General features: G+C 40.0%; 1 long non-coding RNA gene across 1 annotated transcript in view; it reads right to left on the bottom strand.

Annotated features, from left to right (window-relative positions):
• Positions 1-5,603: 5,603 nt before the first annotated feature.
• LOC138434506 (uncharacterized) overlaps positions 5,604-16,730 on the bottom strand; it is a 43,487-nt gene continuing 32,360 nt past the window's right edge. The window contains exon 4 of the long non-coding RNA XR_011254816.1: positions 5,604-6,395. This is a non-coding gene — a long non-coding RNA (uncharacterized lncRNA). The remainder of the gene's footprint in view (positions 6,396-16,730) is intronic.

Here is a 16,730-nt window from a genome sequence, read left to right as displayed (position 1 = left end):
TTCCTTTAAATGCCCAGAGTGGGGAGAAGATGGACAGTCCTCTGTTCAACTGGCTGGTTTTGTTTTCCACCGCAAACCCTGACTTTGGAATTCAAGAGCCTTTGGGGTTCCCAATTTGGGGCCTCCCAAGTCCCAGGAGGACCCCTGAAAACTGTCTTGCTCCTTCCCTTAGCAAACTGGGAGAAGGAGGCCACAGAAAACCCAGCATTGTGGACTAATTTCCTTTTTATTTTCACCATGTCAGTCAGCAGTAATAGATAAATACACGTGGGCTTGTATTTTGGTTTCTACAGATTTGCAAAGTACCACTAGAGAATCGCAGTCTTGGAAAATCACATAACCATCCAATTCTCCAGCTTCTTCCTCTGGCTTTGGCCTTGACAGTCAAGAGCAAGAGGGCCCGAAACATCTGAGGAACAGAAGCAAGTGTACAAAGGGAGCCCACATACTTTAACTCTCAATATTTAACTCATAAATAAAGCTAACAAACTGTAAAATAAGTTCCTCCTACTTGACAGAGATACCTTTGGAGCAACTGGGAAGGGTGGATTCACGACCAGACTTGCTTTGACTTGAGTTTTGACAAGAAAGTGGTAGAGCAGGAGAGCAGGCTCCTGGACAACTTTGCTTCCCATCCTCAGCTCTGTCATATTCCAGAAGAACCTGCAGGTGTGTGTCTGGAGCCCCAGCTGCACAAGCCCCTCCAGACCATGATTTGAATACAGGCCCACATGTCAGTGGTTCTGTCAACACTAAGGATGGATCCAGTTAGGAGGCCCATGCAGGCCCTGGAAGAGCACTTAAGGGCCTTAGGACAATTCTGGGGTCTCAGCTACTCATAACTTGGTGACTTGGCCCCTGGGTCCTGTGGACCATTCATCCTTAGGGAGGGATGAAGTTTGAGGTGGGCCAGAGTCAAACTTCTGAAGCCCAGGGCCCACAAAAGGAGACCCTGGTCCCTAGGTTCCAGGGTCAAATCTGACAACCACATAATCCACTAACTTTCTGCCTCCGTTTCTTTATCCACAAAAGAGACTATATATATGCTCTCCCTGACTCACTGAGGTTTTCTGAAAGTAAATTTTGTTCATTTGAGCTCCTGGGAAGAATGGCTCTGTAAAATTAAGAGCCTGTTGATAGCCACCTATTAATGTCATTTTCTGGTACCAACCATGGCCTATAAAGAATTTTCCATGCCAAAATTTTAAAATTCCAAGTCTAGCAGAGTTCAAAGTAATCTCTCTGACCTGTAGATATAAAGGAAAGTTCCTGGAGGAGGTGTTATGACTCCAAGTGTGATTTGTGGAAGTGATTATGACTCTGACTCTCCATCCCCTGCCCCACCCCACCCCACCATCCACCTATAAAACAGTGCTTAAAATCCCACCACCAAAATCATTCTTTCTGAAACTGAAGGCTACAGTTTCCAAGAGCACCATACTTAAGTAACCCCTCAGATTGTTCTCCTGGGGAATGAGTGACAGTAAGTCCTGTACACATGAGACAAGGATAGTCTGTTGGAGAAAGGAGATGAGGCCAAGAAGGAGATGAAAGCACCAGAGAAGACAGCCATTGATTCTAAATACAAAGGTCTGTGGCCCCAAAGTCAAATGTAATCATTTCTAACTGAGAATAACCTATGGTATCAAGAATCTGCTCTTCTCAGCACACACTGTAATGTCTGAAATAAGCTTATCAGTTGTGTTCATTTCTACCAATAAAAGAGCCTAAATCCCCAAAGAGACTAAGTGATTTGACCAAGGGACACAAGCACCTAATTCTGCCTTCATCAAGCCCACACTTTGTGAGTATGACAGGTTCATATGAAAAAAAAAAAAAATACTGAATTTCAAAAGTTAGAGGTTAAAAGAATGTGTCCCTTGAGAGAGTATAAAAGTGTGAATTTCTCTCCCTCAAATGTCACAGGTTGATTTGTTCCTGAGTATGCTTCAGTAAGCTTCCCCCCAAGTCCTTCTGTTCCTGCTAACACTGACACCAACACTCCAGGTCTCCACCCTAGGTGACTCTTTCCAAACAAGCAGAATGGCCCTTCTTTGTTGCTGTCTCCGGAGAAGCTGATTCTGTCAGTGCAGCCTGAGTGTCTTGAAGTTCTACTCTGAGATGACCCTGGCATCTTCTAATTACAGAATTCAGGTAGCTGTGGCCTTAGAGACCCTGGTAGAGGCCATGGCTCTACTGATTATCATTATATTGAGACCTTTTAAATTAGGAATTACCCAAAAGGCTTTGCTTGGAAATTGCTTTGATATATAACACTCTATAGCTGGTTCACATAAATGTGCTTAGTCACTCAGTCATGTCCAACTCTTCGCAAACCCCATGGCCTGTAACCTGCCGGGCTCCTCTGTCCATTGGGATTCTCGAGGAAGGACTACTGGAGTGGGTTGCTATGCCCTTCTCCAGGGGATCTTCCCAACCCAGGGATCGAACCCAGGTCTCCCACATTGCAGGAGGATTCTTTACCAGCTGAGCTACTAGGGAAGCCCCCACATAAATGTACACGTACAAATTATTTAAAATATAAATTATTTTCACCACACATGTATTTTTGGTATGCATACCATGCTTTTTGATTCCTGGAAACTCTGGGAGAAAAAAAGAGTATTATAGGAAGTCAATGAAGAATAAAACAGAAAGTATTCTAAAAATAATTTCCTTAGCAGAACTTGTTACAATTAAGAAGACCTGATAGCTGGGCTTTTTGAGAATTCCTGAAGAACGACAGGTGCCTCAAAATTAACGAAGAAAAAAAGACAATTCTTCTTTTATGTAAAGTGGAATTAAAGGACCTACAGTTCATATTTGAGTCAGTTTAATTCCAATACATGGTTAGAAACAAATTTTCAAGCTAAAGATAGTTTTAAAAAAAAAGAAAAAGGGAATCACCATTATTTGTGAAGTAAACCAGGTATTGCATAAGCTTTCAATATTACAAGTGCAATATAATCAGACCAGTGCAATCCCCTTCTTTATTAATGTGACTCTTATTGACACATGCAAGATTCAAAACCATTACTGCTTCTGGTCCTGAGTTTGTTCTGCTTGTCATTGAGATGAACCTGTTAGTTTGGATTATAGAGAGATATATTCCCCTGATTTACCGGTTGATCAATGAACTATAATTCTTTTTAAAAGCCATCCTTCTAACCTTTCTCCCTTCAAGCTCTCCTGCTTTTAAGAGCCAAACTGCTGAGAAAATCTCTTCTGTAATCCCTCTGTTTTATTCAGTCTCCAGCCCATTTCAGGCAAACTCTGGCCCCCACCACTTTCCAGATCAATTAATGACTTTCTCAAAAAGAGACAGAGCAGTATATGTGCTTTCATTCTTATCACTATAAAGTATTTTCATGTAGAAAAATAGAAAATACCTCAAGCACAGAAAGACCACTGATTGGGTAGCACTGATGACCTCCTTTAAGTCCCTGGGCTACCTGATCTCTGGTATTCAACACTACTGACCACATCTTCCTTCCTGAATCTAGTTCTCTTGAATTCCCTGAATCTGGTTCTCTTCTGACTCTCCTGCCTCTTTCATAACTCTTTCCCTGACTTTCTCTATCCTATATAATGTCTCCCAATACTGGTTTTCTCTCTCTTTTTTTGTTAACACAATCCACTCCCTTGGCTTCAGGTAAGCTGAGTATCCCCAGCTCTCACCTCCTTGCTGTGCTCCAGGACGGTGCCCCCCCCCATACAGCGTGGAGCATCCAGCAAGACCAGTGGTGTGCTCATTCCAGCTCATAATTGCTGACTGTGTATGTATATCTTTTCCCAACTCTGCAATAAGTAACTTTTATAGAGTGAACTTACAATCAGCCCATCCTGGGAATATTAACGCCACTGAAATCTGATACAATCAGGGCTTTCCTTTCTTCCTGTCTTTCAGTCTCTCTCTCGCTCTCTTTTTTTTTTTTTTTTTTTTTTTGGAAAGCCAGTTTTAACATTTACCAGCACAACACTGAACAAGATATTCTGCAACTAAATCTCAAGCCAGTTTTTTAATCTTCCCTTTAATATCCCTCCTCCATATGCGTCTTGTGTTTTAATTTCATTTAATGATGGATCCACATATTGACTGTGGGAAATTATAGTCATACTTGTTTGACTTTTCCTCTCTCTGTCCCCATCTTTTTCTTCTCATTCTAAAAAGCACCCAAGCCACTTGAATCTCCCAAATATCTCTTTAATCTGCCCTGTCCTTTTCATCCTCATTTGTCTAAAATCAAGCCAAAGTTCTGGGTAACCTCCAAATTGTTATCCCTGCCTTTAGTTTCTTCTTCTTCCTATTTACCTTTCCTAACACAATAGAGTGTGATTTTTGCTTGAAGGGAAAAATCTAATCAAATCATTACAAAGCCAAAAAGTATCTAATCAAATCTCCCCTCCAAAAAACTTCCTATGGTTCTCCATTGCTTACAAAGAAACAATCCCTTTAGAAAACCTACAAAGACTTTTGCAAACATGACACAGAAGGCCTTTGGATCTTCTCCATCTCCCCATTCCTTTCTTCCTTCTGCCCACTCCCCATTCCACAAACACTGTATCTCATGTAGTTCCCTTACTTGAAAATCCCTTCTCATCTCCATCCCTGGCCTCCTGTGTAAGATTATTGAAGGAGAGTGATGGGTGCTGTGCTATTTTTCAAGAAGCAGGAGACAAAAGGGACAGAGAAGAGAGAGGATTAGAATTCATTAGATAAAAAATGTATGGGGTAGAGAGTAGATGAAAGAGAAAGAGAGAAATACTATAGACAGATATTTTTTAAGTACTCAAATTAATAGGTAACTACCCTCTTGATGAAAGTGAAAGAGGAAAGTGAAAAAGTTGGCTCAAAACTCAACATTCAGAAAACTAAGATCATGGCATCCTATCCCATCACTTCATGGCAAATAGATGGGGAAACAGTGGAAAGAGTGGCTGGCTTTATTTGGGGGGGGGGGCTCCAGAATCACTGCAGATGGTGACTGCAGCCATAAAATTAAAAGACGCTTTCTCCTTGGAAGGAAAGTTATGACCAACCTAGACAGCATATTAAAAAGCAGAGACATTATTTTGTCAACAAAGGTCTGTCTAGTCAAGGCTATGGTTTTCCAGTGGTCATGTATGGATGTGAGAGTTGTACTATAAAGAAAGCTGAGAGCTGAAGAATTGATGCTTTTGTACCGTGGCGTTGGAGAAGACTCGAGAGTCCCTTGGACTACAAGGAGATCCAACCAGTCCATCCTAAAGGAGATCAGTCCTGGATGTTCATTGGAAGGACTGATGTTGAAGCTGAAACTCCAATACTTTGGCCACCTGATGTGAAGAGCTGACTCATTTGAAAAGACCCTGATGCTGGGAAAGATTGAGGACAGGCGGAGAAGGAGATGACAGAGGATGAGATGGTTGGATGGCATCACTGACTCAATGGACATGGGTTTGGGTAGACTCCGGGAGTTGGTAATGGACAGGGAGGCCTGGCGTGCTGAGGTTCATGGGGTTGCACAGTCAGACACGACTGAGGGACTGAACTGAACTGAACCCTTAATTAATAGTGCAAACTTACCCTTAAATTTGAAAAGAAAATAATTGGACTCTGGGGATTAAAAGAAATCAAGCATTTTTTATAACAGAAGTGATGTATTGTATTCTTCTCTTCTCATTCAGAGTGCTTTTCTGACACTTAAGAATCCATTTTGTGGGCTGTGACTTCTGGGATTAGGGGGCATTATTTCTTAGCCAGAAGCATTTTTTCTCTCTGACATATTAATAAGAGAATAAGTCATTCAAAAACAAAGAAATCCTAGGAAATGTTCCAGATTACCGTTCTCTTTTGCGCTGCTGGAGAGGCAAGCCTCTTTTTCCACTTCAGCATTTTGAAGACAGTTCTTTTAGGAGTTCAAGGTCTTCCCTTTATTGCCCCCTTGGTGGTCTTGTGTTGGTTTGACTTGTCCTTGCACCAGTGCCTTTCATAGCTTCTGAAGTTGTTTAGACAGAAGGAATGTTTGTGCCTCTTCAAAGACAACACTGTCCAGATGTTGTGCTGTGACCAGGCCATGGAAGCAAGCCTTCATTTCCCTTCTTTGTTGCCATGCTTCCGGTGACTGATGTTGTCCAGTGAAATCTGAGCATTTTCTTAGCCCAGTTACTTGTCCCAGAAACCTCCCGTTGCAGAATTATCCACAATATGTAAGTTAGTGGGGGATGAGCTCCATTCCCAGATGTCTGGGGCTTCCCACAGAGCTGAGCCTAAAGCTGGTTCCTCTGGACTGACTCTTTTGCCCTACAGAGCTCAGCAGCAGGAAGTCCCCACATCTGTCTGCTTACTGCTGGAGATGGGAGGCCCTCAGCACACTGCTAGGATGAGAAAAGAAAGCTCAATGGAGGGTCCAGTTCTGAAAAATAAGGAAATAAACTCAGAGGTTAAGGAAATAGGAAAGTGCTGCAAAAGTGAAGATCACAAAAACTGAGGGTGGCATGTGAATTGGTCCAACATTCTGACAGGCAATGTAGCAACATGTGTTAAGAACTACTGACCCATTAATTTTACTTGGAGGAATTTACCCTAGGGAAATGTCCAAAAATCCAGTTAGAGACTTATGTTTGTCACTATGTTTTCTCCAGAAGTGAGCATTTTTTTAAAAAAATATTGATTTATTTGGCTGCACTTGGTCTTACTTGCAGAACTTGGGATATTCTATCTTTGTTGTGGCATATTGGACTTTTATATTTGCAGCATGCAGAATCTTAGTTGTGGCGTGCCAACTCTTAGCTGCGCATGTGGGATCTAGTTCCCTGATCAAAGATTGAAACCTAGCCCCTTGCATTGGGAGTGCAGAGTCTTAGCTCCCAGACTACCAGGGAAGATCCCCATGAGTGAGTATTTTCAAAATAGTTAATCATCTAATGGTGAAAAGATTCTAAAATAAATTCTGGTAAACTCATATGACAGAATCCTATATAGCCATTAAAAATAAAAATAATGTTTTCAAATGTAGAAATATGGGAAATGGCTTGTGACAAATGTTAACTGTAAAATGCAAAGCTAATAGTTATGTGTATATATGATTCATAGTCTGTAAAAATAGTAGTATATTTGTAGTCTTTTTTTATTGAATATATATGTGCATAGAAAAGAATGGAAAGAATGTCACCTAAAGGTTAACAGCAATTTCCTGTGGATTGTGGAATTAGGAGAAATTTTTTCGTATGTGTCTGTATTTTACAAAATTTCTAGGATAAGTATATGCTATTTTTTACCTAAGGAAAATGGCATTAAAGACAAAGTCTGTAGATTAGCAGTGAGGAGATAGTTTGCAACTGCAGAAAGGCAAACCATAAATTACCATATGGAAACTAAACTCTAATGTATTTTAGAAGAATGTATACACAGTAATGAAGAACAGAAGAGAATATGGAAGGATGAAACGGTTAAGACAGAACTTTTTGGTGAGTATCTTTATAAATAAGAGAGGATTTTAAACCAATCCTAGGAGTACAGTGCTAAGTGAAAACTCCTTATTTGTCTAATGTGTCTGTGTGTCCTTTGGAATGTTACTTCACTTCTCTGTGTCTCAGTTTACTTATCTGTCAATGGTAGATAGTAATAGTAGAACCTACCTCTTACGGTTTCTATGGCTATTAGGTGAGTTAGTACATGTGAAGTGCTTGCACTGTGCCTGGCACGTGGTAAGAGCTCAAAAAAAGACAACTATTATTGGCAATTCCCTGGCAGTCCAGTGGTTAGGACTCCCTGTTTCCACTGCAGGGGGCACGAGGTTTGATCCCTGGTCGGAACTAAGATCCCACATGCTCCAAGGTGAAAGTAAATTAATAAAACACAGCTGTTGTTATTATTAATACCATTTATTATATTACACTATTATTATTTCAAATAACAATATAACTTTCTGCAATATCCAATAATAACTTAATAAATATGACTTCTTTCCAAAATTCCAATCTATGGATTTTTAAATTGATATTTTCAATTAGATTAACCAGTATAAACTACTTTGCCAGCTCACAGTTCAAATACAATCATATCTCTTTTTCATCTTTTATTTAATCACTTGAATCCCCACTTGCCTATTAGCAGGAAGTCCAATATCTTTTTCTTGAGATCTCCATCTTCTCCTCCCTCCCCCAGAACTGCCTAAGAGCCCTGGGGGCTTCCACTGGGATCTAAAAGAGCCAATTACACTCTAATTTTCAGCATCCTATAGCCCTGTCCACTAGCACACAGCAGTACCACTAAAGTACCACTGATTTGTGCCTCAAAGTCCCATGTTACTCTTCTTCACTGCTGGGATTGTATCTGTGCTGGTCCTGACCTCGGAACAGCCTTCATCAGTACCCTGCTTTTGGACGCCCAAAATTTATGCACTTTAGTTTTTATCAGAAGTTGTACCCTGGCAGCCCATAGTCACATCCAGCTCTCAGACACATGGTTTGGGCTAAAGTGTGCTGATATTTTATTGGAAATGGTTGATGAGATTGAAAATGTCACACGAAAATCTTTATTTCTTGCTTCTGTTGAATAGGTGGAAGCTCTGATCCCCCAAGCCTTATTCCCACATAGCAAATTCCCTAATGGTCTAGGGCTTAAGGATCTGCCTGCCAATGTAGGCATTTATTATGTTAGATCCCTGGTCCGGGAAGATTCCGCATGCCATGGAGCAACTAAATCCGTGCACCACAGCTACTGAGCCCATGTGCCCCAACTACTGAAGCCCACATGCCTAGAGCCTGGGCTCCACAACAAGATAAGCCACTGCAGTAGGAAGCCCGAGCACTGCGATGAAGAGTAGCCCCTGCTTGCTGCAACTGGAGAAAGACTGCATGTAGTGACCAAGACCCAGCACAGTCAAAAATTAAATACATAAATCTGCAAAAAAAAAAAAAAAAGAGAGGCTCTCTGTCCAAAAAAAAGAGGTGTCTATAGGTGGAACATGGCTATCTCTACCTTGGCCAAATCCTCACTAATTCCTGTTTTTATTAAACAGTCTTATTTACTCTTCTGAACTACCTGCCCAGCTCCTAGAATCTTTTGAGTTTGTGGCCCCTTGACCTGGAAGTTCTTGGGGGAATATGATAGAGGGGAGATGCTAGTCCACTGTACACCCTGAGAATGTGTTGGGAAAAGTGGTGGAGCTTGTCAGTGTTGTAGGCAATGAATGACCTAAATCTTGGCAAAATGAAAGCTAGCTGAGGGTTCTTATTTGCTATCTTTGCATCAGTAAAAGTCACATGTTTCCTTACAGATCAAAACCTTGGTTTCTACTTTTGCTACTTTTAATTTGATTTTTTAACACCTTTGCAATTTTAACTGAACACAACTTGAATCACAAAGCAATAAAAGGCAGTACCATCTCTAACAAAAGCAAGACCACCTCCTCAAAAATCTCCCCCTTAACTAGTATCAAAGGCCTAGTAAAATCAGCAGGGAAGAGTCAGAGAGGTCAGAAACAACCCTCCCTTCTGGTAACTAAAACTGAGACCAAAGAACACGTTCCAAACCCATGAGAGCCCAGTGTTTGATCCAAGCCACTTTGTTTATTGAATTAAACCCTGGAGATAAACATAGAAAGCAAGATGAAAAATAGTCAGCACTCCACTGGAGGCGGTCAATAAGGCAAAGCTAGAGAAGAGGGCAGCTGGGGAAACAAAAGCATTCCCAAATGAATCTTCAGTATGCGGGGCATGGTTCTGAATGACTTAAGATTCAATGAGGTAATGACAATTATTTCTTCGGCAATTTGTTTGTCACCTTATATTTCTATGAGATGACTACAGTGTGTCATATAAAATATGATACAATGAAAATTAAATGTGCATTTTTACTCTTCATTTTCTTAAAAGCATACAAAGCAAACAGAAATTTGAGACTAAGAGACTTCAAGCAAACTGTAGAGTCATAGTAATTCAATTCTAAAAACAGATGCTTGACAAGAAGTTATATTTAAATCAACCATCAATCTATCAGGACATAATTTCTAAATTTAGTAACAGATAATCTTTCCATTTTATCCTCCCAATCACCATATACATAGAATCATACTTTATACTAAACAAGATGCATTATTTGGTTTTTAACCATATAAACACCTTGAGGTTATGTTCCTTGAGTCTAAGAATTACATTTTAAATATCAAAGACAACTCCTCAAGATGAGGAAGTGTGTAGTGACCCACACATATCTGAAGGGTGAAAAGTTCAACAGTGGAAATAATATTGCTAGTGTCAGCAGACCTACCAATAAAGAGCCAAATGCTCTCTCGTTTATAGTAGATTTGGGCAGGATACTTTTGTGGAATATGTAATGTTTGAATACATCTGCTTTGACTTGGGAAAATTTTGTCATGGTCTAAAACTAAAACCTTAAACCTTTGCATCGGTTTTTGTAAAAGTCAACATAAATGTTAAAAGTACATAATACATGCTCATAGTCAAATGTTCAGGCTATAAAAAGTATAAAGATTAAAAGACTATGAAAAAGGTACAAAGAAGAGAGTTAGAATCACTATAATCCCACTACCCAGAGATGACTTCTGTCAATGTGTCTGGTGTACATTCTTCCAGATATTTTTTCAGTGAATAAATGTGTATTTGGACACACATTGGGTTGGCCAGAAACTTCATTTGGGTTTTTCTGTAAGATACTATAGAAAAATGCAAACGAACTTTTTGACCAACCCAATATTTCTCATTTTGCAAAACAGTTTCATGCCATATATATTATTTGTAAATGATTTTTACATAAACATAATTTATATAAACATTGGAGTAGGAAATGGCCACCCACTCCAGTATACTTCCTTGGAAAATTCCATGGACAGAGAAGCCTGGCAGGCTACAGTCCATGGGTTTGCAAAGAGTCAGACATGACTGAGCACACATGCACACACACACACACACACACACGTCAAACATACATTTGACGCCACCCTTATGGCAAGAAGAACTAAAGAGCCTCTTGATGAAAGTAAAAGAGGAAAGTGAAAAAGTTGGCTTAAAACTCAATGTTCAGAAAACTAAGGTCATGGCATCTGGTCCCATCACTTCATGACAGATAGATGGGGAAACAGTGGAAATAGTGACAGATTTTATTTTGGGGGGTTCCAAAGTCACTGCAGATGGTGACTGCAGTCATGAAATTAAAAGATGCTTGCTCCTTGGAAGAAAAGTTATGACCAACCTACAGAGCATATTAAAAAGCAGAGACAATACTTTGCCAATGAAAGTCCAAAGTCAAAGCTTTGGTTTTTCCAGTATTCATGTATGGATGTGAGAGTTGGACTATAAAGAAAGCTGAGTACCGAAGAATTGATGCTTTTGAACTGTGGTGTTGGAGAAGACTCTTGAGGGTCCCTTGGATGCAAGGAGATCCAACCAGTCCATCCTAAAGGAAATCAGTCCTGAATATTCATTGGAAGAACTGATGCTGAAGCTGAAACTCCAATATTTTGGCCACCTGATGTGGAACAACTGACTCGTTGGAAAATACCCTGGTGCTGGGAAAGACTGAAGGCAGGAGGAGAAGGGAACAACAGAGGATGAGATGGGTGGATGGCATCACCAACTCAATGGACATGAGTTTGAGTAAACTCCAGGAGTAGGTGGTGATGGACAGGGAGGCCTGGCTGGCGTGCTGCAGTCCATGGAGTCACAAACAGTCAGCCATGACTAAGTGACTGAACTGACTGAATTGATATATTTACATATTACTAATAATTTGGAAATTATTTTCACTAAGTAATATGTTATGGACATTTTGATTATACCATTTTAAATGTATATATTCTACTGTATTAGGAGGGGAAGCACTAGATAATGTCAGGATTTTTTACTTTAGGCTTTCTAATAGGTGTATATTGGTATGAATATGCCTAGTTCTTCATCCTTTTATCAACATTTTTATCAGTGTTAAAATTAAATCCAATCTAATGTACTATTGTTTTGATTTATATTTTCTTTGATTACTAATAAGATTGAACATCTTTTCATACATTTATTGACCTTTTAGTATCCTAGTGTCCATCTTTTTCTTCTTTGTTAAACTCTTATAAACCAAGTGTTTTAACTCCTCAAATGCTACTCATATTACAAATACTTTTCCAAGATTGTCATCTTGTTTTTTTAACTTTGTTAAGTCTATAAATCTTTTCCTTTAGGGTTTTTGGCTCTGATGTTTACAGATTCTTTCTACATTTCAAGATTATAGAAATAGTCAATAAAATTTCTTCAAACACTCACATAAATTACTGAACATTTGATTTATTTTCACCCAGTCTCCTTCACCACAGCCCTGTGGGGAGAGGCTCAGAAGTGGGGTAAAGGTCAGGGCAGCCAGTTTACACTCATTGTTTGAAAATGAAAGCTTTTTTTCAAAAATATTTCTCTATCAGCAGGGATCAATTTTCTACAGCCACACCAAAACATTACGTAAAATGTTCTGCTGAGCTTTAAAGTAAAATAGCCAAGACATTTCATGGGTAAGGAGATATTGTTCTGATTGGAGAAAGACAGAGGTGAGAGTGGAGACAGGCTCTTCCTGGTGAAACTTTACTAAAAATTCCGTCTCCTTCCCAAAAAATAACCCCAACCCCAAGAAAAAGAAAATGACCTTTTAAATTAAATCAAGAGTTAATGACTAGAAGTCCTAATTTAGATGCTGCATCCCTCAAAGAACAGTTTTAGTGACTAAATAGGATTAACGCTGAGCTAAGATAGCCTTAAAGGTGATCTGAAAGACAAACACAAAGATGGTTCCAAGGCAGGGGGTCCGGTGTTGGCGAGAACTAAGGAAACAAACTATAGAAGAGAAAAATATTAATATACAATAGAGTAAACTGAACATAGTAAAGAAAAACTATGATTGAAGAAGGAGTCTGTAAGGATCTGCAGCAAAGCGGATGACCAACTATGAAAGCATTGCAGCAGGAGATGGTAACTCTCTGATGGAGGAGAAGGAAAGATAAACGAAGTTGAGGGGCCTGAGTCACAAGGAGCCAAGCGTCCTTAATGAGGTCAGCAACTATTTAGGAAAACAGTAGAGTTATACTTCGAGCAAAGGCAGAAATTATAATCAATTGTCATTTTCACTCGTTAGTAAAATCAAGCAATTGTTTCTCTATATTTTATAAATTATGCTCAAATCTCTCTTTAAAGACTCTGCTAAGAACCTCCAAGGCTCATTAGTTATGTCAAAAATTCCAAACTCCTGTCAAGTCCAGGATAGGAACAGCATATCTTCCAACAGATTTTACCTGAATACCTGCCTACCTGGTAAAATGAAAAGGGAGGGTGTTACAGCTGATCCTGAAAATAAGGGTGTTACTTGTGTGTGTGTGTGTGTGTATATATATATATATGCTTTACCATCAACATCACCATCATTAGAGTCACTGCTTAATTTGTATGTTAGTATAATCTCATTATCAAAGAGTCAAATATTTATAAAATGTCAATAATTTATGCAAACAAGCCAAAATAGGTGGAAGGATTGACAAAATTACTAGGATAATCAGAACCAAAAATAAAGTTCTTTACGTAAGCATGAAGACAGAATCTCTGAATGCCCATTGTTATCTAATGATGGGAATGTTACCTGAAAACTGGGTTCACCTCTTAGTGGGTGTCAAGCCAAAAAAGTGAAGATGGATTTATTACTTGCAGCAAATAAGGAGAACCGGGGATCTTTCCCATAGCAGAACTGGGGATGTTTTAAGCTAATGGTACATGCACCTTCATGAAGGGGTTTGGACAGAGGAGACTTCAGCTTAGAACTGGGGCAAAGGTTGACAGAGTACAAGCTTTAGTTGACTGAAGTCAGGAGGGTCAGAATAGATCAGCACCATTATTCCTCAGGTTCTGACCAGTCTAGGATCTCAACATGTAGTTACCAGTCTCCACTCAGGTGGGAACCTTAGTTCCTGCAGAACTCAGAGAAGTGTATCAGATTCTGATGTATGTCCTTTGAGGAGGAATTAGAGTGAGAAAGAATGTTAGTCACTCAGTTGTGTCTGATTCTTTGTGACACCATGGACTGTAGTCCATTCATGGAATTCTCCAGGCAAAAATACTGGAGTGAGTAGCCATTTCCTCCTCCAGGGGATCTTCCTGACCCAGGGATTGAACCTGGGTCTCCTGCACTGCAGGCAGATTCTTTACCATCTGAGCCATCTAGGGTTCTGTTTTATTGCTAAATTCTGGCTTCTTGACTGTTTTTTCTTTGTTCCTGTATTCCTTCACTTCCCTTAAGATTTATTGAGACTAGTTCAAGACCAAACACTTTGGCCAGGTTTAGATCACAAACTGGCTTAGGCCAAAATTGGCTTATCTTATGTAAAGAAAGTCATGCCTGATTCTCTTTCTCTGGGGATCCCCTACCCTATTTGCTTATAGAAATACTTGCTTTAGACTTTTTTTTCAAGAAACATTTATAGCACACATTTTGCTAGATGCTACCATGATTTGAAGGAGCCCACTAAGCTCTTTGAAGCAGTTTAGTAAGGAGAGAGAAAACAATTTCAACATTACCTGAAACAAACTGTTAATAAAGAACCAAAACCAAACAACAAAAAACATAGGCCCAAATGGTGTTACTTGTGCCCATGATACCAAACCTAGATTTAACATCTAACCTAATTGCAGCTTCAACTTACACCAGAAATGTAATCAATCAACCAATCTCAAGTTTTCTATTCAGCACCAACAAAGTAATCTACACCCTCTCTACACCTAAGAGAAGAAGAGTCAGTCTGCATGATAAAATCTGCTGTTCCCTTTCCACATCCCACCAAAAGATTTCCTATCCAAAAAAAATAAGTCTTTCTTTCCTTTTGCTAATAGCTCCCTTGCCCCACCCTTCTTCCTATAAAAGCCTTCTATTCTGTATAACCCTTTTGGAGTACCCATCTACTTGCTAGATGGGATGTGGCCCCATTCATGAATTGCCCAATAAAATCAATTAGATCTTCACAATTACTCAGTTGAACTTTTGTTTTTTAACAAGCTTTGACAAAAGGATAAGCCAGGTGATGAGGAAGCACAAACAAGCAACAACCCAAGATAAAAAGTCTGTGTGCTAAGTCACTTCAATCATGTGCAACCCTTTGCAACACTATGGACTGTAGCCCACCAGGCTCCTCTGTCAGGCAAGTGTACTACAATGGGTTGCCATGCCCTCCTCCAGGGAATCTTCCAAACCCAAGGACTGAACCCACAGCTCTCATGTCTCCTGCATTGGCAGGCAAGTTCTTTAGCACCACTTGGGTACTCAGTGCTACTATGAAAAGTCTGAGAAAGTGTCAAAAAGGAGTTAACATTTGAGCTGAGTCTAAAAAGCTGACAATTTCACCAAGCATAGATGGAAGAAAAGCTTTCCAGGGAGGGTGTATAAAGGCATAAAGTTACCGGGAGTTGAAGAGATCAAGATAGGTGCAGTCTCCTATCATGGCTGGGGCTCATGAAAGTCACCCAGCTCGGGTGGCCGCACACAAGGCACAGAGGCTGGACAAGACCAGCTCAGGAAGGCTGAGAAGCTCTGCCACAAGGCTTGGTTCACTGAAGCCTTCACTTGGTTCAACTCTCTTCCTCTATTTTTCTTTGTTCTTTCAGTTTTATTAAAATATAACTGACATGCAGCATTGTGTTCTGAAGGACATCAGCCCTGGGATTTCTTTGGAAGGAATGATGCTAAAGCTGAAACTCCAGTACTTTGGCCACCTTATGCGAAGAGTTAACTCATTGGAAAAGACTTTGATGCTGGGAGGGATTGGGGGCAGGAGGAGAAGGGGACGACAGAGGATGAGATGGCTGGATGGCATCACTGACTCCATGGACATGAATCTGAGTGAACTCTGGGAGTTGGTGATGGACAGGGAGGCCTGGCGTGCTGCGATTCATGGTGTCGCAGAGTCGGACATGACTGAGCGACTGAACTGAACTGAACTGAACTGAACTGAAGGTGTATCCCTGGTGGCTCAGATGGTAAAGAATCTGCCTGCAATGCAGGAGACTCAGGTTCAATCCCTGAGTAGGGAAGATACCCTGGAGAAGGGAATAGCAACCCACTCCAGTATTCTTTCCTGGGAAATTCCATGGACAGAGGAGCCTGGCAGTCTATAGTCCATAGGGTCACAAAGAGTCGGACACAACTGAGTGACTAACGCATGACACCACAAGGTGTACCACATAATGGCCTGACTTACACGTACTGTGAAATGACTACCACAGTAAGTTTAGTTCACTGTCATCACCCCATATAAATACAAAAGAAAAAACATGCTTTCCCCTTATATCTCCTCCACTTCTCATTTGGCCTGAAATAGTTAAAATGAACAACATTCCTTTCTACATTTGCAAAACAGACAAAAACATTCTTGTTCTTAAAGAAATATAGCAACTAGTGTGAACATTGAAATTAAATGGCCTGCTTTCAAATCCCAGCTTTGACCCTTCAGCAGCTGGATGGTCAAGTTATTTTCCAGTTCTGCGGCTGGGTTTTGTCATTTATGAAGTGAGGAAAACAGTAGTACCTGCCCTGGTTTGTGCTAAGGATTAGTGAGTTAATATACATTGAGATACTTGGAACATAGCTGATAAATAGTTAGCATTCAATAAGTATTAGATATTACTGGGTTGTTAGGTTGTATTGGCATATTCAGAAACTAGTAATATGCTTTTAAAAGTTTATTTTTCATCTTGTGCCTTCCCACTGATCCTCT

This window comes from Ovis canadensis, chromosome 2 (genome assembly GCF_042477335.2).
Source record: "Ovis canadensis isolate MfBH-ARS-UI-01 breed Bighorn chromosome 2, ARS-UI_OviCan_v2, whole genome shotgun sequence".
Taxonomy (NCBI): domain Eukaryota; kingdom Metazoa; phylum Chordata; class Mammalia; order Artiodactyla; family Bovidae; genus Ovis; species Ovis canadensis.
Note: the sequence above shows the minus strand (reverse complement) of the source record. Positions and strands in the feature narration are given on the sequence as shown.